Below are 22,931 nucleotides of genomic sequence, written 5' to 3' on the forward strand. Positions count from 1 at the left end.
CACAGATAAGAAAGAGGAGGGTGAGAGAACAAGCATTTATTAAGTACCTTATGTGCCAGTCATTGTGCTAAGTGTATTACCTCAATTGCTCTTTAACCCTTACAGGTACATGTTATTATCATATCTATATATCTATATCTAAATCTATATATATATATGTATGTGTGTGTAATATATATATATTATATTATATTTGAGGATACTGAGTAGAAATTACTCCATCTCCATCTCTCACTCCAACACCTAGCTCCATGCTAATTACTCTGCTCAATAGGTGCACATGTTTATCTTTTAAGAGTTGAGAGTGTAATGAGGTCTTTCCTAAGATTTTCATTCTAATTTAAGGGGAGTTGAAAACTGCTTTTTTCATCCTTCCATTCCTCCCATTTCCCAATCAAAAGAGAGAAATTTGCTTGAAAGAAAGAAACAAAAATGCTAGAGAGGAAATTAATTTAATCTGCTTATCCTGCCTGAACTTAGAGCTTCTTCCTTGGACAGCCAGTAATGAAGTTCCTTAAATGTGTCTTTTTCCTTTACGTTGTTTATAATGATATCTAAGCCCCATCTGGGCCTTGACACTGCCCTATGCTTTAGAAAGGTCCCAGGGGCTTCTGCCCAGCAGTTTCTTCAGGCAAAAGCTGAGGAGAAGGGTAGATTGAATTGCAACTTGTCACTTCTAGTAAGTCAATAAGACTATAGCAGGTGACCCCTCTCTTAGCCAGAAAAGGGGAAAGAAGGCTACATATGGTGGTCAACTGGGGCCAGCATCAGGGGTAAGAGTTGACATGGTCATGTAACAATGAAGATTTTTCTGTTCCAAATTGCTCTTTTTGCTGCTTGTGAAAAGTAAGACTGGTGTTTCAACTACAAAATAAACGTAAAAGTGGGGAGTGCTTTATTTGCTTGTATATGAAACAAGAAACAGAATCCAAATATTTAAGTACAATTTGTCTTTGTAAAAAACATTAAGCTGAAAAATATTGTCTGCTATGAAAGATTAGAGAATATGGTTGATGACTTTATGCAACTCTTCCTCACTTAAATCCAGTTCATGCACAAGTCAGAATTCATCCCATGATGCCACTGGTCCTCTTCAAAACAAAGGACAAATAACAACAATACTCTTTTAGAGAGGATTTCACATTTCCCTCCTCATTATATTTCCTTAGGCTATTATAATCTCAGTTACAAAGAATCATTGTACATCTGAAACATGGAGGATACAAACCTTTGTGCCTTAGGTTCTTCCAGTAAAATGAAAGAGCTGTGCTAGAGGGAGTTCAGTGTAGTGGAAAGAATCCTGGACTTATTGTCATGAAGACTTGAATTTATATTCTACCTACAAGTTTTATAACTATGCACAAGTCCCTTAACCTCTCTCTGTCTTAGTTTCCACACCTATAAAGTAGGGATAATAATCCCTATTTCAAGTGAGGTAATACATTTATTAATAGTAAGTCCTGTCTCAAGGAGCTTACAGTCTGGTTGAGAAAATTATTATTACTATTAATAATGACAATAACTAGCATTTATATAGCACTTTGAACTTTTCAAAGTACTTTACATTATTGTATTTGATCCTTACAACAACTCTGGGAAGGTAGATGCTATTATCATTTTTTGTTTTAGGATCACACAGGTATTAATTAAATATCCGAGATTGGATTGAACTCAGGACTTTCTGATTCCAAGTCCTATTTTCTATTCAATCAGTGTGGTATGTGTGCTATGTCACCTAGAAGCCTAAATATATAAATATGTAAAGACATACATTGGAAAAATAAGCAAACAAGACCAGACAGAATATAATAAATGCCAAAATGAACATCACAGACAGATAATAAGAGTAAGATTCTTAAAGGAGGGCAGGGTAGAGAGTGATCACCAGGAATAAGAAATGGTACTTACAGGATATTTTCAAAGAGTCTCCTGTTGACCAAGAAGGAAATATAGGGTGAATGAACTCAACGTGGTGGTTCTACACATGCAGCGTATCCTCAGATGTACACATCCCAGCAAACATTTGGAATGACCAAGTATGACAGGCAACATGAAATGATGGAAAGCACCATTGGCTTTGGGATCAAAAGACTTGGATTCAAATCTTCATTCTTCCACTTATTAAACTTGTGATAGTAGACATGCCATTCACTCTCTTTGTGCCTCAGTTTCTTCTTTTGTAAGGCAAGAACTCTGGACCAGAGGGAGTTCAGTGAAGTGTCTAGAATTCTGGGCTCAGAGTTAGAAAGGCTTGATTTCAAGTTCCACCTACAATACTTATTACCTATTTAACCCGAGCAAGTCACTTAACTTTTCAAAGCCTCGGTTTTCTTATCTGTCACACTATAAAATGCAGTTATTATTATAATTTTAACTTTTTTCTTGAAGATTCCTTTAGGCTCTCAGATCCTTTAACTCTTGTGACTTTTGGTTACTTTGGGGGTTGAGGTAAAATGTGATACATAAAATCACTAAAGGAGTTAGTGAAATAAAAATAAAAATAAAAATAAAAAAGTTAATGACTTCAAATATTTTCTCTGTTCTTGAATTCTCCCATTTCACCTACCTATCTGCTTATTTCTTCTGAACCTTATTAACCACCGGTTTCCCTGCTTCCTTTGAAAAGAAAAGTTCTTGGGAGCTGGGAGAGCTTTTTATTTTTGTCTGTGCAATCAGTGCCTGGGACAGTGTCTCTCACACATAGTGTCACATTTTGTTTAATTGGTTTCATTAGGGTTAAATTGAATATTGATGGAGAGAGGGCTTAATTTTTTTAAGTAAACTTATCATTTCAGTCAAGGGAATCAAAGAAATATAAGTAGAAGAGAAGAATAGTTTTGCTCTTTTGATTTCCTATTCCCATAAATATGACCTACAAAGACCTCAGTGAAGATTTTGTTGGTATTAAGACTGATTGGTCATAAACATGACAGACAGATGAATGACTCATTGGAACAGAGAAGCAAAATGCAGCTCACAGACAAAAGCAGATCTTATATAAAGGAAGTACAGTGGTCATGAAGTGACAGATCTTCATCAGAAGTGACAGATCTGAAATCAAAGTTGGTGTAAGACAATTGCTATTGATCCAGAAAGAAGCTTGAGTACTTTGCATTGTTCACTTAGAATGGATTAGATTACCTCAGCTCTAGACCCATGGTTTTACTCTGGCATTCCTTCTACACCATAAATATTATTCCACACTCTAAATGAATTATTATTTACAAATCAGTATGGCATGAGGTATGGGAAACTGGTCTTAGATAGAATTAGAGAGTCCTAGCTTTGGGGACCTGATATTACATCAAGTCCAGTCTCTTGAATTTACAGATGAAAGGGCTAAAATCTGGAAAGATTACGTGACTCTTGAAGTCACTCTTTAATTTTAACCCAAGTCTTTTGGCTCCCCAAGTCAGTCTTTTCTACTGCTTTATAGGGAAACTGACCTGAAGCCCTGGTTTCATGTCTTTCTACCTGTATAGCATCAGGAAAGTAACTTCATCTCTCTGGTCCCAAGTTTCTGCACTTGTACAATGAAGGATTGTATCAGGCAAGCCCTAGGATTCCTTCCTATACTAAATGAAGGATTGTATCAGGCAAGCCCTAGGATTCCTTCCTATACTAACTTTCTTTGATTCTCTCTGGCCCGTGAAGTAACCCAGGGACTCTGTTTCAATATCTGAAAGGTTAATGTGAATGATGATCATCAGCTGTTGCCTACATCCATGGAGAACTAGGCTTAAAATAAACCATAAGGGATTTTCATAAGATATAAAGGAAAATATCCTGACTGAGTAATTCTTAGTCCTAAAAGGTATTCCGAAGCTTTCTTACCTCTCTGAAAACCTTCACCCTTACCTCAGCTGAAAGACAGCATGAGATAACTGGAGAGATAGGGAAACTTAGCAATAGGCAATCTGGGGCCAAACTAAGCTCCATGAGTGCCTTAATATTTCAGTCTCTATCTTTCAAATGGGGATATTAATACATGTCCTGCCCACCTTACAGAGTTTTAGGGGGAAAGTACTTTGTAAGCCTTAAATTAACTATAAATACAAGAGATTATTATCTCTCTTTTTATTTTATAATTATTATTAACAGAAGCTATTTGGAGTAGTGGATAGAGATTTCCTTGGAGCCAGGAATACCTGACTTTAAGAGAGATGCCTTGGATCCATATATCTGTGTGAGGTAACTCTCCAAAACTTTAAGTTATAGATGAATTGACAGTCTACACTGATTAAGGGATTTTTCATACCAGAACTTCTCCATACAAATAAAGTCTCATATCTGGACCAAAAAATAAAATTAAAAAACATTACACATTGCTCAACAATTATTTGGAGATTTTTGAACTGGAAGATCTAGACACCATCTAATTTATTCCTCCACTCCTCAATTTGCATTTGAGAAAGGCGAAATGGAGAGATGTTAGATGACTTTATTTAAGGTCACTCAAGAAGGAAATACATCTAGAAGAGCTGGGATTAGAATCTTTGTCTTCCAACTCTAAGGTCAGTATTCTTTCTATTACACTATGGTGTTACCTTTCTTCCATCCATAGATACTAATAGCTTATTTGCTATTATCTTGAATCCCTAGTAAAGTCTGACTTAGAAGAGACATTTATAGGCACTTTGAATACCTGCATGACATTCTGAATCTGAGCAGCTGGTGGGTCAAATTCAGTGGACTTTAAAGTTTTTCAGCCAATTGTTATTTCAGCCAAATGTTATGCTTCCTTGATTCTGTTGGGAATTCTTATCAGCATTTGCATTAAGATAGGACAGAGGGGATATAAAGAAAAAAACAAATGGATACATTCAGGGAAGGAGATTGCAAAATGAGCTAGCTAGAAAGTATTCCAAAATAAACATGACAGATAGAAGCAGGACTCACTGTAACAGAGGAGCCAGAATACAGCTGACAGGCAGACAGAGGCAGGACTCATAGTAAGGAGCTACTGTAGCCTCGAACTGGCAGATACTGCCATGCTGACTCTACAGATTCATTTGGTCGGCATCCAACATTAACCTCATAAAGCTTCTTCAGAGACTTTTCAAGCAAATTGAAGAGTTTCCTTTTTTTTCCTCCTTCATCCTTAAATTTCAAGTTAAGGCTGTGAGATATAATACCTCTGAGCTTAAAACCCATCCAACAAAATTATCTAACACGTTGTTTTCCATTGCCTTCAAGGCAATGCTTCTGTCTGCCAGAAGGCAAGGAGAAAGGGTAACTTGGAGAAGGAAGGTAATCAGGGAGACCAAACTTGGCCTGAAACTCATAAAAAATGCCTATGGTGTCAGCATTACTGGACACCATCCTAGGATTCTGGATTTATAAAAGCTATGCTTTTATGCCCAAGTTTAGAAAACTGGCAAAGAAGAGAGAAAAAAGGAAAATAAAAACTAATTAAGGGACTTCTAGTACATCTGAAGGAATAACCTTCAGAAAGGTAAGTCTGGTACTTCAAAAAGGGACTAAAACTAATTATCCCACTTTAAGTTTATAGGTTTCTAATAAACTTTCCTTCTCTCTCTCTCTCTCTCTCTCTCTCTCTCTCTCTCTCTCTCTCTCTCTCTCTCTCTCTCTCTCTCTCTCTCTCTCTCCCTCTCCCTCTCCCTCTTTGACTCTCTTTCTTTTTCCCTCTTTTCCATCTAAGGTGCAAGCGAAAGGCCATGTGTTACAGTGAATAGAGAACTAACCAGGGCAGACTTGGGTATGAATCTTGCCTCTAACACATAATGACTGTGTGGCTCTAGATAAGTCCTTAACCTCTCAGAGATTTAGGTAAATCTAAAGCTTCATGAATTGCTGAAAAGCTGCCAACTTTCATGGGTAAAGGAAATTCATTCAGCCAGAAGAACCCTATGCAAAGGAAACCACAAGTCCAATAAACAAACAAACAAAAATAACCTGAGATGCAACAATTGTTACTGCTGATGAGCCTGCCGTGTTAAAGGCAAACTGTATCTATTACCTTATCATGTCCATAACCTCAGACGTGGAAACACAAGGATTCCTTTTGTGATGGCAAGATTTTTCTAATAAAAGTCTTCATACCTACTCATATAAAGAGGTACTGTTTTGCTCAGCACTGCCATATCAATACAGCACCTATCTCTGAGCCCTAAGGAACTTTACCAAATGACACAGCTAGCCTGATGCTTCAAACTGAGAAGGAGACCAGTCAACACTCTCTGAGCATATGGAGCCTTTCAACACATAGTCCTTCCATGGGCATGCATGATTCATATATCTTGAGGCCCCTGTTTGTCACATCCCTCACCCCAAAACACACACATACACTCACACACACTCACACTCACACTCACATTCACTCACACACATACATACTCACACACTCACGCACTCTCTTACACTCACACATACACACACAAATACACACTTATACACAAACACACACTCACACACACACACACACACACACAAAATACATACACACAACACTCACCCTCTACCTTCTTCCTGCATCTGACACATACCAATTCACTTTGAGACAGTCCCTCAGCCTTGATATACCTTACTTCTACACAGAAAATATTTCTTTTTTGCCTTCCAAAAACCCTATATGGAAAAATCTTGAGGACATGACATTTGGCTCAGTGAGCACTAGAGTACTGAAAACTTGATTTTAATCAGAAAGCCTCTACAAGCCCCAAACCATGCTCCTTTCACTACCTACCCTCCTTGATAAGATCAGCCACATGTTAAGCAAAAGGAGTTTGGTCGAGATCTGACGTTCAGCCCTCCATCTAGGCGGACTTTCCTTAAGGCTCTTTGCTCCACTCATGTAACACTGGGGCCGTTGAAATCAAATCCCAAGAGCCAATGAGGAAAACAGCTCAGACCTGGTTCATGGTTGAAGGTTTCAATTTCCAAGATTTCTGGCACGCACGATTGGAATATGGCTATTTCAAGACGAGGGGCTTATCTTCCTTTGCAAGGATCTTCATGACTTCCTTATGACCAGGAGCAAAGAAGCAGAGAATTCAAACACATTTCACTGTGTCCTGGTGAAAAGACATTATAGTTGGCCATATTATTCTTTAGGGAACAACTTGATTTCTCTTTGGCCCTTCCTTTCTCTTCAATTATCTGGGCTCACCTCAAGTTTGCATTGTATTAAGCTTCCACTGCTTGTTACCAAGTGCAAAGTTTAGCACAGGGTTCCCTGGCTGTGTTTCTAAACTCAGGCCTAAAGGAGACACTTTGCTTGCTAAAGGTTCCATTTAAAGAGGATGCTTAATTTCTATCATCCCCAAGGCCCAGAAGTAGAATCCACTTTCTGACTCCTATCACCAAAGAGGTATCTATTTATAAATCATTCTGATAAGCAAATTCTAACTCTCCTTCATACTGTCAGCTATACAAGGGTGTTTCTCACAGGAATGGTTTTGTTCATGAGCTCATACAACCTTGTGCCTTATAATGGTTCACTGGAGATTCCCTGATTCTATTGGACTAGAAACCATGGAGTCAGCTCAGTATCTCCTTATAATAAAGTGGTTGTGGACCAGAGGTTCCACCATATGTCCTATGGTAGGCCTGTCACACAACTTTAAAAAAAAAAAAAGAAAAAGATCTGGAACTTTCCTGTAGCTCTTTGGTACAATAATAGACCAATTTCATACTGCTCTAATATCTTGTCATTGTTCTTTTGTTCTCTTCATTTTATGGAGTTGATCATTAAAAAAAAACAGATTTGATTCATGTATTTATTTTTAATCCCAGTCCTGTCTGTAATAAAAAAAACCCAGAAAACTATTTTTATTAATGTAAGAACTTTTTTTCATTGTTTAAGCAATTTTTACTAAGCAAGAATTTTATAATTTAAATTACGATTCTTTGCTTAGCTATCAATTCCTGTTATCTAAAACAGTGGTTATATTCTGAGCTTTTCCACAATAAAGAGTTAAAAAATTAAAGATAGGAATGCTTTAAATTTTTGTACTCTGTCAAGAGCTCTTTGTTCAGCATTTAATCCCCCTTCAACAGGGGAAAAAATGATAATTGCTGATTATCTGTAAAGAATACCAAAAGGAAATGTAGGTAGGGGAATCTCTCCCTGTGAAGATGACAGCACAGGGACAGACTGAAAAGGTTTTAGCAATGGAAACACATTCACTGCCTTATGTTATTGGCTATAACTCACAAAAGATGATTTTGCTTATTATTATTTTTAGAAGAGGCTGGTAAATCATATACTCAATAAAATGATAGCCCAGGAAACCATAGTATTTTCCCTCTTTAGCCTCAAGCTATGAGAGGCAGCCTGGTGTCATAGAAAGAATTGTTTTAGAGCTCAGAAAACTGTTTCTTAGCTTGCTTTACATTATTAGTAGACAAGTCACATAATCTCTTTGGGCCTCATTTGTACAATGATGGGTTTAGACTAATTGATTTTTCAGGCCCCTTCCAGCTCTGAAATTCTATGATTATGTTTCTGTGAGAAGTCAGTTGGCATGATTTGGCCAATTAAAATAACTGGCCATAATTTCAGAAGGGTCTGAATGTACGTACCCTTGAGCAGATGCAAATACATATTGAGACATACAGCACCTATCAACACAAAATGCAGTTCTACACACAATGTCCACTGCACACCAGATCACACTCAGACCTAAATAGTGTGCTCAGGCACTAGACTCGTATCTGTCTCGTCAGCTTCCACACAGTGTCACTGAAAAAGTTCAGTCATTCTTCTTGCCTTACCTTGTAGGTTCCACATTTCCAATCAAGGTACAAATCAGGTCTTTGTTCCTTTCCCAGGATCCCAATAAGCTACCGGATTTCACAGCATCTCAGTCACTAGGATAGTAAAACACGGATCTCCTATTATTCAAGGATTCTGGGCTCCCCTCTATAACTCAGTTGCTTGAAAGTAAATAAAAGAAAAGTGAGTTGAAAAGTCAAACCTTTGAATTCTTATGGATCTACCAAACTAGCTGAAACAAGAAGCAAACTAGAAATACAAAGTTACTAAAATATACTTAAATAGACATCAAGCAAGAGGGAAACCAAATAGAGTTCTTGGTGGATAAGAAGCAAACAGTGCACACTGGAACAACCATTTGGTGTCAAGTAACAGACAGATTAAACAAACAGACTCATCAGCTATTTTTACACTCAGATCTGGCCGTGGCAATGGATAACTAGGGGGGTGAAAAATAAGGATGCCTGTTGAGCTGGCCACTAACTCAGATTCAAAACTCAACCCAAAGCCATTCGTGCAACTATGGAACTATCTCGATATAGAATGATGTTTCAAGGTGACAAAGAAAAACATTTATTTAAGTCACCATCAAAAAGCAGATTAAGAATGTGTTCCAGGCGACCCATGATGGAGCTGTTGATGTGGAGATTCAGAAATAGCCTATTTCATCATCAACCCTGGACAAATGTATCCTGCATTCCTCGAGTAAGGAGGCCACTCTCTCCCGTCCTCTTAGAGCAAAATAACATGACTGGCTGTAGGGGAGGAGACAAGCCAGCAGGATTAGGTTTCAGGTTGAGAATTTCAATAAGTTATGAAATAATAAGGGCGATATGTAATGAAGCAAGATAAGCTTAAGTTTTAGAAGCACACATATAAACAAGGAAACCGTCTGGGAAACAGAAACAGTAAGTGAAACAATTATTCCAATTGCTGTTCTTTAAATAATTTCCTTGCATAGGACAAGGCTTGAATCTCAGGATCCTCATGAAGAGAACTGGCTTTGGTCCATGGGGCTTGTGAAAAGCACATTGCTTTTCCCAGGAACCTTTCCTCTCAGGTCTCACTAAGATTATAATCTGCACCTCCTCTCACCCCACTCTCCTGCCCCAACCCCATATCTCTTCATAATGTTTGGTTTTGCAGGGAGGAATCTATCTTCCAGGTTCTGTAGTGTTGATGTCCACCTTCCTATTTTTGAATCATGTTGGAGAAACCTGGGTTGTTGAGGGGTGAGATGGGAATTGGTTCAAACTATGAAGAAATGGAGTAAGACCAATTATGGATTCATTTGTTGCTTTTACAAATCTGAATACTGAGTGATTAGTCCAAGATTCAGATGTGGTTTTAGGAATCAAACGAAGTCCTTCACTTTTCCTTGTAACATTCCCTTCTCCTTCCTCTTGAAGAGGGAAAACAACCCAAAATAAGCTAAAACTGGAGGACAACTAAGAGAACAAAATTGAGTCTGGAGTTAGGAGAATGGATGTAGACCATAAGGGAAATAGAGACAGGTCCACTGTTGTTCACTAATTGGACTTCCTTCTCTCTCTTTTTCTTGCCTTCATTCTCCTTATAATTTATCAGAAGTGAAGAATGTGACTTCATGTGTTGTTTAGGTTACAAGGAAGTATGTTTTTTACATATCTTCTGCTACGGAAATAATGGAGTTTACATGAAGGTGACAGAATCAGAAAAAAAAAAAAGCAGAGAGTTAGGGAAAACACAGGAATAGTTTGGGGAGGGAAAAGAATAAGAAGCTAAAGGAAAACTGAAAAGCTAGCACCATAGTAAAAGAAGCCAGAAGGGTAGCAGGGTGGAGAAAACAAGAATAATGCAAGATAAGGAGAGAGAACAAGACACTAACCTGTCTAGAAGATACTCACTGAAAAACAGTGTATTCCAACTGTCAGATCTGGGGCAAGAACCAATGAGTACTGAGCACAGCTGACTGAGGTGGGATCAGATTTCTCAACGAGAATTTATCTACCTGCCTCATGCCAAAGACAGAGAATCTCTGGAGATGGTGATCCTTCTCATCGGCAAAATTTCAGTTGGAACTCAGTTCTGGGCCACTTGGTGATAAAATAATACTCAGTATCTGTCCACCGACACCGAGAATGGATAACCCTAGATTCTATATGGGAGCCTGGCTGTGAACGTTTCAAAGGGATTGAGCCATGTGAAGGAACAGCCAGGTCCAGGAACCTCTGAGCTGTATGGAAAGAATGTGGATGAAGACACAATTCTAAATGTAGACTCATCGGCACTGTGATAGCCAAGGCTTCTCTTATCTTTCAAACATCAAGGACTAATTTCACAGCCTGAAAGACCATAACTTATGTCTTGATATATGGGGCAGTTTTTTTTTATTAGTCTTTGCCCTAGTTGCCAATTACCCCGTGACAGTAGTGATGCCAAAACTTGATGCTTTAAACAAATACACTTAACATGGTCTAGCCATTACCTTCAGTTAAGTACACTTTAATTAAAATCATTTATTAACCATGTGTTTTGTGCCGAACACTGTGCTAAGCAAAAGGGATGATACAGAGATATGGTTCTTGCAGTCACAGATCTGAGAGTCTCATGTGGATAATAGTACCCAAACAGCTATGATTGAAAATATACATGATTGGAAGAAGTACAAACTGCCATGTAAAATCTAAGGAAAGGGATGGGGTGAGTCAGAGAAGGCAGTATTTGAAGTAAGTCATGAAAGATGGTTAGATTCAGGGGATAGAATGCTGGATCTTGAATCTGAATTCTGGTTTAGACAGCCAAGCTCACACTATGGGTAAATCATTTAAAATCTTTAATTTCAGTTTCCTCATATGCAAAACGAGAATAGTAAGAGCCCCAGATTCACAAGGTTGTTGTGAGACCTAAATAAGATAATATATGTAAAGTGCTCTGCAAAAAAAAAAAAAAGTATCATGCATATCTTAGTTATTCCACAGAAACTTCAATAAGTTTGGGATGGATTTTCCTTGTGTAGTAAGACAATTGTATAAATATGTATATTATATATATATATAGTATTTAACATATACTTTAACATATTTAACATGTATGGGACTACCTGCCATCTAGGGAAGGGGGTGGAGGAAAGGAGGGGAAAAGTTAGAACAAAAGTTTTTGCAAGGGTCAGTGTTGAAAAATTACCCATGCCTGGTTTTGTCAATAAGAAGCTATAATAAAAAGATGAAAGAACAAAAAGAATAAGCTTGGGATAAATTTCTGCAGGGAAATAGTTTTTTGTTCCCCTCCTCCTCACTCCAAAATGTAACATCTCAGACCTTGGAAGGCAGCAAGTATTGAATGTGAGAATACTATTCTCCAGCTATTACAGATGATCCTCTCTACATGCTCAAAAACAATATGTACAAGTCCCATAAACAGAACTGTTGTACTCCATGTAACACACTGGAATTAATCTTTAACCTTTCTGAATAGCTCTCAGATTTATTTTCTCCTTGCTCCTACATGAGGCTTCTCAGTCTAGGGGGAGTACAAGCTAAACCAAGCCACCTGTTCTTCCTTTCCCTGACTCTAGCCAGAGGAACTAATCTTTGGCCCAAGATGTGTCTTAACTTAGTGATTTACTCTGGAAGCCAGAACCAATTTAAGGCCTCAGTTGACCTGTCTGTAAAATGGGCTGGCAGTTAAGGAGGAAGAATGATATGGGATTGAGATTCAGAAAACCTGAATCTGAATCTGGGCTTTGCTATTTCTTTTCTTTATGATTTTGAGCTGAAAGTCACCCTTTTTTTCTGTGTCTTTCAGCTCATCTATAAATGGAGTAGAGATATTATGGCTTGATGGGTAATGAGCTGTTTTCAGAGTCAGGATGCTGCATTCAAATCTCTTTGTGTGTGTGTGTGTGTGTGTGTGTGTGTGTGTGTGTGTGTGTCCCTGTTACCAAGATATTGACTAATTTTTTCATTAGTCTCTTGCATTACTCTCATTTCTCTTCCCAATTTTCCCTCTGCTTTTCTTACTTGATTTTCAAAATCCCTTTTGAGCTCTTCCATGGCCTGAGACTAATTCTTATTTTTCTTGGAGGCTTTGGATATAGAACCTATAGATAGCTTTGATTTTGTTATCGTCTTTTGTTTTGTTCTTTTTTGCCACCATAGTAACTTTCTATGGGCAGATTTTTTTTCTTGTTGTTTGCTCATTTTCCCAGCCTGATTTTTTTATTTCTAAGTCTTTGTTAATGTAATGCTCTGCTTCCAGGGTGGAGAGTACATTGTACCAATCTTCAGGGGTTTTGTCCAGATGTTTTCAGAAATATTCGAAGGTGATATGATCTAAAGAGAGGTGTGTTAACTATTCTTCTGGTCTGTGCTCCAGTTTGTGAGTGACCATAAACACTTTTTTCTGCCCTGGGACTGTGACAAAGATCTCTCCTCCATTGTGGTTGCAAGCTGGTTTGATGGGATTGCAAATGTGCTGGTCTAGCCTAGCCTGTGTTGGACTGGCCTCTACAATCACCCCATCTAAAAGACTTTTCCTGCCAACCTTTTAAGATGTCTGGGGCAGGAAAATTCTTTTACTCTATCTTTTTGTGGGTCTGATATTCTAGTATTTATTTAGAGTTATTATTCGAAGGCATTTGAAGGAGTCTGGAAGAGCACTCTGGTGAATCCTTGCCTTTACACCACCATGTTGGCTCCATGTCCCTCAAATTTCTCTTCTAAACCCAATGTTAGTATCCTGGACAATGCCTAACCTTGTCTCAAGCAACTACAGAACTAAAGCAGATTTGCTTTGGTAAAAGAAGTTTACTCTTTGGGTCATGTCTATATCAAGGAACTCATGGGTTTAGACCAATTTTGTCAAAGTCAGAAAGGGGACCACCAAACCAAATGATACCTGTGGACTACATAATGATTTAGAAAACCATATTTAAATTTTTTTCTTATTTTATTAAAGCTTTTTATTTACAAAACATATGCATGGGTAATTTTTCAGCATTGGCCCTTGCAAAACTTTCTGTTCCAAATTTTCCCCTTCTTCCCCCAATCTTTTCCCCTAGATGGAGGTAGTCTAATGCATGTTAAACATATTAAAATATATGTTAAATCCAATATATGTATACATATTTATGCAGTTATCTTTCTGCACAAGAAAAATTGAATCAAGAAGGAAAAAAACCTGAAAAAAAAAACAAAATGCAAGCAAACCTCAACAGAAAGAGTGAAAATGCTATATTATGTTCACATTCAGTTCCCACAGTGCTTTCTCTGGATGTATATGACTCTTTCCATCACTGAAAAAATGGAACTGGTTTGAATCATCTCGTTGTAGAGAGTCATGTCCATCAGAACTGATCATCATATAGTCTTGTTGCTATGTATAATGATCTCCTGGCTCTGCTCATTTTATTTAACATCAGTTCATGTAAGTCTCTCCAAGACTCTCTGAAATCATCCTGCTGATCATTTTTTACAGAACAATAATATTCCATAATATTCATATACCACAATTTATTCAGCCATTCCCCAACTGATGGGCATCCACTCAATTTCAAATTTCTAGCCACTATGAAAAGGGCTGCCACATTTTTGCACATGTTAGTCCCTTTCCCTCCTTTAGGATCTCTTTGGGATATAATCCCAGTAGAAACACTGCTGGGTCAAAGAGTATGCACAGATTGCTCTCCAAAATGGTTGGATTTATTTACAGTTCCACCAACAATGTATCAATGTTCCAGTTTTCCCATATCCTCATCAACATAGAAAACCACATGTTAACATTATCTCTGTTATACTGAATTTTTATTTTGTTAAGTATTTTCAAGTTACATTTTAATCTGGTTCTATTCTGCAGTTAAGATTGTTGCAGGCTGCCTGCTTAATATGTCTAGATTTTCAGTTGAGCTATAAAAAATAAATGGAAAAGTTTAGCCTAAGTTTCCTTTAAGGTCCCTTCTTGTTAAAGAACTTCAATGATTGCTCTAACTTTTGGAAAAATGAGAATATTATTTAATAAGTCCAGTGGAAGGGATTGTCAATTTTACCTAAGTAATAGGCCCTAAGCCATGCAACCTAAGCAGGGAACGTAGTACATTGGAAAGACCACCATCTGAAGAGTGTAGACAATTTGGGCTCAAATTTGCCATTACTCAGCTGTGTGATCTTAGGAACGATACTTTCTTTCAATTTCCTCATCTGAAAAATGAGGGGATTAGATGAGCTAGATAGAATTTATGTAGCTAATTTTACATAGATTATCTCATGGACATAAATTTGTGAAGTAGGTCTTATTTTTTAATTTCTATTTTACTGAGATGGAAGAAGCTAGGGTATAGTGGATACAGTGGCAGGGCTGAAGTCAGAAAGACCTGAATTCAAATCTGACCTCAGATACTTATTAGCTGTGTGATCCTGAATAAGTCATAGCTCTGTTTGCCTCAATTTCTTCACCTGTAAAATGAGCTGGAGAAAAAAAATGGCAAATTACTCCAATATTTCTTGCCCCAAAACCTCCAAATGGGACTATGAGTTGCACATTTTTGAAATGACTGAACAACAATAGTGAATTAGCCTCAGAGAGAATTTGACTTGTATCCCATGTCACACAAACCAAGTCATTCTGACTTTCTTCCAGGAATTGTGTCTGAATCAGAATTTAAATCCAATAATTCCTGACTCCTGGTCTATTACTCTATTTGCTACAATATGCTTTCTGTAATCTAGGAGTTCTTAAACATTTTTTTTTGTATTGGCAGTCTTATATATCTTTTATCAGAATGATGTTTTCAAATGCATAAAATAAAACATGCAGATTTTTACAACAAGATACAATATAATACTGAAATACAATTACCAAAATATTGTAAGAATACAAGCTCCTGGGCCCCATGTTAAGAACTTCTGCCTCCTCCAAAGAGATCTCTAAAGTTTCTTCCAACTCAGAAATTCTGTGACAAGAATAAAGCTGATAGGAGAACTCATTACTAATTCTAATATCTAGAATTAGATAGCTAATTCTCATGTGCTTAACAAAGCCTTTTAAACATTCTACCCATCCTTCAGAGGAATCATAGTCATGTCACCTTCTCCCTCTTTGCAGATTTGAGACATTGGTATCCTATGAAATGGAAAGAATGACCTCTAAAGTACCTTCTAGCTTTTTATTTATCTGTACAATAGAAAAGGTAATAGAGGGATATAAAGTTTAAAAAATAAGTAATACCTCTATACCCAAAGAAAGGACTGTGGGAACTGAATGTGGACCACAACATAACCTTTTCACTCTTTCTATTGATGTTTGTTTACATTTTGTTTTCTTTCTCAGTTTTTTTTCCTTCTTGATCTGATTTTTCTTGTGCAGCAAGATAACTGTATAAATATCTATTGAATTGAACATATAACATATTTAATATGTATTGGATTTTACCTGCCATCTAGGGGAGGGGATGGAGGGAAGGATAGGTAAATTTGGAACTCAAGGTTTTGCAAGGGTCAATGGTAAAAAAAATTACCCATGCATATGTTTTGTAAATAAAAAACTTTAATAAAAATAATACCTCTCTTCATGGAGCTTACAGTTGAATACTTTAATTTCCCAATTTTTCTTCTACCTATTGACTGTTGGATGAGGCAAGAACCAGTCAGGATGCTTCCAAGGTCTAAGGCCTCTTTCAACTTCTAATCTTACATTAGAAAGACTTTAGCAGCACTTTGTTTCAACTGTATGAGATAGCAACAAATGTATGGTGTGCCCAATAATGGCAGGATCACAAGAAAAATTTGTTGGGAAGGTAGGGATAAGAATGGGGCAAAATCAAATGCATGTTTTAAACTTTGTCAGCAGAATGATGATTATTGTAGAGGGAGGTTCCTCATTCTGACTTTCATCCAGGAATTGTGGCTTAATGAACCTGCTGAGGGTGGGGTGTAGTGAATGTAGGGGCCATTTTCTTCTATTTTTTCAATGTGGTTCCTATCAGAATTGCCCAATGGGAGCTGAATAATGTTACACATGGCTTTAATAAGGAAGGAATGAATGTATGGGATTGCTCAGCTAAAGATAGCACAGCCTCCTGCTGGAGGTCTATCTAGAGAGTTAGTCCTTTGCTATTTACCAACTGTTAATGAACATTCATTTTCTGCTTTCTACCAATTGCTAATGGTCCACCCACACTAGCTTGCTGGTACATTCTACTTATTAGAAAGGAGCCTCTTCATGAACTTAGAAGGGGCAGCTTAATATGGAAATCATATATGTACTGGGATTGTGCAGAAGGTATTTCCTATAGACTTGGAAAAAGGAACTCTATTGCCTCACCCTTTAAAGGCATGGCTGGTTTACTGAAGCAAAGCCACACCTCTGGTAGGAAATAGATTTCATGAGAAAAAAAGGTTTATGGGCATGCCTGGAATAATAGCTTGCATGTTTTTAATGCTTTAAAGCTTAGAAAGCACTTTTCTTACTATAACTTTGTGAGGTCATTAGAAAAGGGCTATTATTTCAACAGACTCGGAAGAGAGGAAAGGACCTGCCAAGGGTCATGCAATTAGTGAGTACAGGAAGAGGGATTCAATCTCAGATCTTTTGACTGTAAGACCTTAAAAAAGTTTTATCTGATATGAAAAGGGATGTCTTCATTAAATATAAAACTACCCAAAGTATTACTAAAAACCTTTTTTACAACTGGCACTTCAATGCTCTGCTAGTACTAATTATTACTTTATTATTTATACCATACCCTAAGACATCTATGATGTAATCCAGTAATTAAGATGGTTGTTATTTAATATTTATTAAGCACCCACAATATGCTAGTCACTGATCCACATTAAATGAATCTTTACTCTGAGAAGCTTATCATCTTATCTTAGTATATCAACTGAGCAGAGTATCTCTAATAAGAGGGAGCAATGATAAGAGTTTAATGGATATTGGCAAGACCAGTAATTTAAGCTGATTAAGCTATGATGCAATTTAGTTTTAATATGTCATTTGAATGGACATAAACTCTTCACCCCCAGAAAATATACGAGAAAGCAACTTGCATACTATGGAATTTGTTGGACTATGACAAATAAGTTGAGAAGTAGTTTAGTAAAATAGAATAATAGAACATTGGACATGAGCTCAGGAATACCTAGATCCAATTCTCACATCTGGATCATAAAACATGGATAGAATTCGGGACCAGGAGTCAGGGAGATTTGAATTCAAATGTCACCTAGACACTTATTAGTTATATTGCCTGAATGTGTTATATAATCTCTCTCTGCCTCAATTTCCTTATCTGTAAAATGAGGGAATTGGGTTTGGTGGTCTTTAAGGCTTTTTTCCTTTTAGCTTTAAATCTACGATTCTTTGATCTTAGCTGTGTCAACAGAGACAAGTCGACTCTAAGATGAAGTTTATTAGAGGGAGTTTCTCTCACTGAAGAAAACATGGATTATTGATGCATTGACATATTATAAATAAATAAATGACTTTTTTAGCTATAATAACTCTTGAAAGCTACCTGCTAAATTATAGAGAGGTTGCATTGGTATTGGTAGTGATAGTATTCACATCAATGAAACTGCATATACTTGAAATACTATAAATAAATGTAAGGACAAAATCATGGTCTAGGAGGAATGAAGTGATTTGACTCAAGAGATAGTGGAAAAGAAGATATCCTGTCATTTCAAAAATATTTCTTGTGATTCCTGTCAAAAAATTTCAAAAGGATACTTTTATGAAAGTAGGATAGTTATTCATCCTAGTTCTGAACTTGCTTGCTCAGTAAGTACAATTGATCTATTCTAGTCTTTATTGCTATAGGCTTTCTTTCTAACTCATCCAAATTCTCTTTACAGAATCAAAAATATTTTTTGGAGCTACTTATATAGTTTTGAGAAATCAGGATCGGAACTCAGGCACTACAACATCAAATCCAACATGTGTGTGTGTGTGTGTGTGTGTGTGTGTGTATGTACACACATATAATTTATGCATGTGTGTGTGTGTAAAATTTATAATTTTACCATTTCTTTTATTCCTGTAATCTCCCACCAAATGATAGCCTTCTTGGAGGTAGTATGCTAAAGAACTTGGAAACTGTAGAAATTAGTTTTTAATGCCCCTGGAGACACTAGCAAGTACTATGAATTTGCCAAGTCCTTTAGCTTCTCAGAATATCAGTTTCCATATCTGTCAAATGGGTATGACAGATAGCCTATCACAGGGGATAGAAAACTGACCTTGGAGTTGGGAAGTCGTAACACAAATCTTGTTCTTGACACATATTAACTGGGTGGCCAAGGGGAAGCCATTTGAGTTCTCAGTTTCCCATTAAATGTTCTAATATTCTCAGTTCCAGAACAACTCTCTCTCTATCTATCTATCTATTGTTCTTGACACATATTAGGGAATTTCCATCCTGGGAGTTCTTAATTCCAATAAAAGTATAGGTCTGGACTAAAAAAATACAATATACTATTTGCCTCATAGGATTGTTATAAGGAAAGTATTTTGCAAATCTTCAAGTGTTCTGCAAGTATCAATTATTATTTACTTATATTCCAATTTGTTTTATATTTTTAGATATATTTCATTGAATATTATTAGACTGTTATCTTCCCGAGAGCAGGAATCTGAATATGTATGTATTCTTCCCGTTTCTTGTATATAAGTCATCATTGGGAAATATATCATAGTCTATCTGCTCCCATCTTGTTTGCCCCAATGCCCCTCATGTCATTCAAAACTTTGATTCTTCAGAGATTGTGGTGTTCCAAAAATCACAATCATATGGGGTTGTGTGGAATTTTAGCAGTTAAAAAAGTTGGTTTTTGAGTCAAGTTAAAGATACGCTGGTGAAAGTTTAAAAACTTTCCTTGATGTGAATATTCAGAATCTAGCATTTATCATATAGTAGATATTTAATAAACGCTAATTTACTGAAAAGGATCACTGAAGATAGTCCTTTCTATGTATTTTACAAAGAATCTCACTTGTTTTAAATATATTCATTATTTGTCATACTAAAGCATTTTTTGGTTGATCAACAAACAATACAATAGGATTTTATATTTTCTATATTTTTCAGTCTGATTATATAAATGTGGTTGATTGTAGAAAATAATTTGCAAAATCTGGTCTCTTTCCTTCTCATAAAGGATCACCTTAACACATTTGCAGTACTTATAAAGGTTTTTATAAAAATAGCTTGTGTTATTAACACACTCTTCCCATGATCTCTTTTGATCATAATATCGTTATATATTTTTTTTCTCATGATTTGGTGTCTTTCCTCTTTTGAGAGATCTTTAAAAACAGTCAAGATTATGTTTCCTCCAGCAATGATTTTCTTGCTGTGCATTTGAAGCAGATGCAAGTTCAAAACTTCTTTCTATTAAAGAGACTCCTAGAGGAGATAGGGTGGTTGATAGAAGACTTCCAATGCATTTAACAGATACTCAGAGGACTTATAGAGAGACAAGGGTAACAATAGCAGAATGAAGATGCGTGGTAAGAATTGTAATCCTCATTATTTTAGGGGAAATCAATTGTCAAAAGGGCATGGCCATAAAATAATTAAAACAAGTTATTTTTTTCCATAAAACATAACAAATTAAAAAAACCATTTAAATAGATAATTTAATGGAAGTTTGAAATTTTAGACTGTTGAGTAAATTAAATAAAATTAAGTCTGAACATACTATAGAATATGATGATTAATTTATTTTTGTTTCTGAATAAGAGAAGGACAGTGAGCTAGGAAGACCTGAGCCAGTCTTAGACCTTACTAGTTGTTTTTGTGACTCTAGTCAAGTCAGTTCCTTTTCTATAAAATGAGCTGGAGAAGGAAATGGCAAACTGCTCTAGTATTTTTGCCAAGAAAATCCCAAATACCATCACAGACCAATTCAACAAAAGGAAGAGAGCAGAATACCAATGCAAAGATCCTCAAGCAATCAAGGATTTTGCTATTTGTTTGAAATTAAGAGGAGGAAAAGCAGTTTTTAGTTTTCTTTATCTCAGTCAGTTAGTTAAGTAATAAACATTTATTAAATACTTGCTGCATGCCAAGTCCTGTGCTAAAGATTGGGGGATATAAGTGCTTAGAAATAAAGCAAATGACAATTCTTCTTCTCAAGGAGGTCAACATCTGATAAGAGAGACAACATGCAAACAACCATAGACAAATAAGAGATATACAGGATAACCTAAAAAATATCGCCTGAGTTTAGAATTAGGTTAAAAACCATCCAAACCTAAAAAATAATGATCCATTTTACTTTGTTTTGAAGTTTCTGGGAGCTGCAAAATGAGGTACACTCTCTAGACAAATTCATTTCTTCAATAATTCAAACAACAGCAGCTATTGGATACAAGGCACAATTATAAGTGCTAGAGATACACAGATGCCAATGGGAAAAGCCCTCCAAAGAGTTGGTGTTCTCTGAGGATGTGGTTTGATTACCTTCCCCCTCCTTTCCTTGGTATTTTGCCTTGATTCTATAGCAAAGAATTTTCAGACTTTTCAGAAGGCCTTATATCCTTCTTGACTGACCCACTAGTACTGATTTCTTTGGGTGGGAAGGGCTATCACTACTTAACACTGCCACCTTCCTCAGAAAAGGGGAAATGTTTGCACCTTCATAAAGATTTCTAAGATACTAGAACAAGGTATTAATAGAAACACTCTTCCAGACCAGTTTACCTATGCTCTAAACCTATCTATAATGGATAATATTCCCAATTCTAGCTCTGCTGCTAATGTCCTGCTGAGAAGTGTCAGAGGATTGAATAAAAGGGTTTTGAGGTCCTTTGATGAGAGGGAGTTATATAAATGTAATATATTATCATTTTACTTTTTAAAATGCATTTCTGCCTGCTAGTTTCTCAAATAAAAAACTATCTTGTTCTGTTGAAGCCTAGATCTAGAAATTACACCAAAGTAACCAATCTTTATAAGTGAAGTTTACATAAGTAGAAAATTCAGAGAAATAGAACTACTAAGGAAAGCAGCAGTTCATGAGAGCTGCTTCTGATTCTATGAATCAGAAGATGGTCTTTACAATTCGTCAATTAAATGTGTTTTTAATTAGGAGTAAGACCCAAATAACAAGTTTCTGCACCTTCAGAAGCTATTTTAAAAGCATCTAGCTTCATAAAATAATATCTGAATCCAATGTGACAAGAGACTCTATTCAATGTAGCTCCAATTAAAAAAGATTAAATTCCACAAACATCATTGTTTATTAGACTAGGTGCAAAATACTATTCTAGACTCTGTGGGAAAAAGATATTAGCCCTTAAGGAGCTTACATTCTATTGGATAAAGAAAAGTCAACAAGCAACTGGTATTTATTAAATATATATTTTGTTCCAAGTCATATTTTAAGCCCTGGGAATATGAACAAAAATATGAGCAAAAAAAATACAGAATACTCCAGGAGCTTATTTTCTTGTTGGAGAAGATATGTGTGTAAGAGAGAGATAAAAAGTTTGGAGGAAAAGGTTGCAAAACTAGTTCATGGTAGTAAAGTCTGGGGACTTAAAAGGAATCTGGAGAGAAGTGAGAGATATCTGACCTAGTCTTTTCTCAAAATGGAGGTTCTGGGAGTTACTGGCTAATAACAGGAATAGGTTAAAGGGTGGAAAAATCTTCTAGGGTGAGAAAACCATTTTAGGACTATGGCAAAATCCATAGAGATTGTTGATCTCAAAAGTTTTTGATATACTCTCCCCTCTTCCATCTACAGATTAAAAAGTATTTCTAGATTCTGAAAAGCAATTTTTTAAACCTATTTTGGCACAGGAAAGGTGGTTTTAATAACAGGGAAAGGCAGGCTGTGCCAGGAGATGACTTCTAGTTCCAATATTAGCAGTCCTTTCCCTGGTCTCCATGTAATTGCAATCTTGCATTAACTGTTTATGTTGGCATGCAGATAATACAACCATGATCTATTTTGCTTAGCATCCAACAAAGATCTCAAGTTGCTTTGAGATCCTCAATATCAGTATTCCCTAACCCAGATTCAAAACTTTTAAAAGCTTCTGGTTTCCTCTAGTGTTCCAAGTTCCCAAATTACAGGCAATTGCTTTACCAGAAAAGTTTCTCACTCTCACTTGCAATGTTATTTCCTGGCAGGCATTATCAATTTAAAGAAATCATAGTTTTGAAAAGAAATTTATTAAAAGGCACCAGAAGCCCTAAGATGGTGGATCA

The 22,931-nt window shown here is 36.4% G+C and overlaps 1 protein-coding gene and 1 long non-coding RNA gene across 5 annotated transcripts in view; one reads left to right on the top strand and one right to left on the bottom strand.

Moving 5' to 3' along the window:
* C2H10orf71 (chromosome 2 C10orf71 homolog) overlaps positions 1-10,774 on the bottom strand; it is a 38,751-nt gene extending 27,977 nt beyond the window's left edge. Inside the window, exons 1-3 of one of the 4 annotated variants that reach the window (XM_074296103.1) lie at positions 10,605-10,774; positions 8,737-8,832; positions 6,707-7,034 (exon numbers count right to left, since the gene is read on the bottom strand). The gene's annotated coding sequence lies outside the window, so the exon portion shown is untranslated. Of the gene's footprint in view, positions 1-1,908; positions 2,227-6,706; positions 7,035-8,736; positions 9,079-10,604 lie in introns of those variants that run through there. The other 3 variants (XM_074296104.1, XM_074296105.1, XM_074296106.1) reach the window with 3 other exon arrangements.
* LOC141558634 (uncharacterized) overlaps positions 9,553-22,931 on the top strand; it is a 52,289-nt gene continuing 38,910 nt past the window's right edge. The window contains exon 1 of the long non-coding RNA XR_012487103.1: positions 9,553-9,645. This is a non-coding gene — a long non-coding RNA (uncharacterized LOC141558634). The remainder of the gene's footprint in view (positions 9,646-22,931) is intronic.

Source organism: Sminthopsis crassicaudata, chromosome 2 (genome assembly GCF_048593235.1).
Source record: "Sminthopsis crassicaudata isolate SCR6 chromosome 2, ASM4859323v1, whole genome shotgun sequence".
Lineage (NCBI taxonomy): Eukaryota > Metazoa > Chordata > Mammalia > Dasyuromorphia > Dasyuridae > Sminthopsis > Sminthopsis crassicaudata.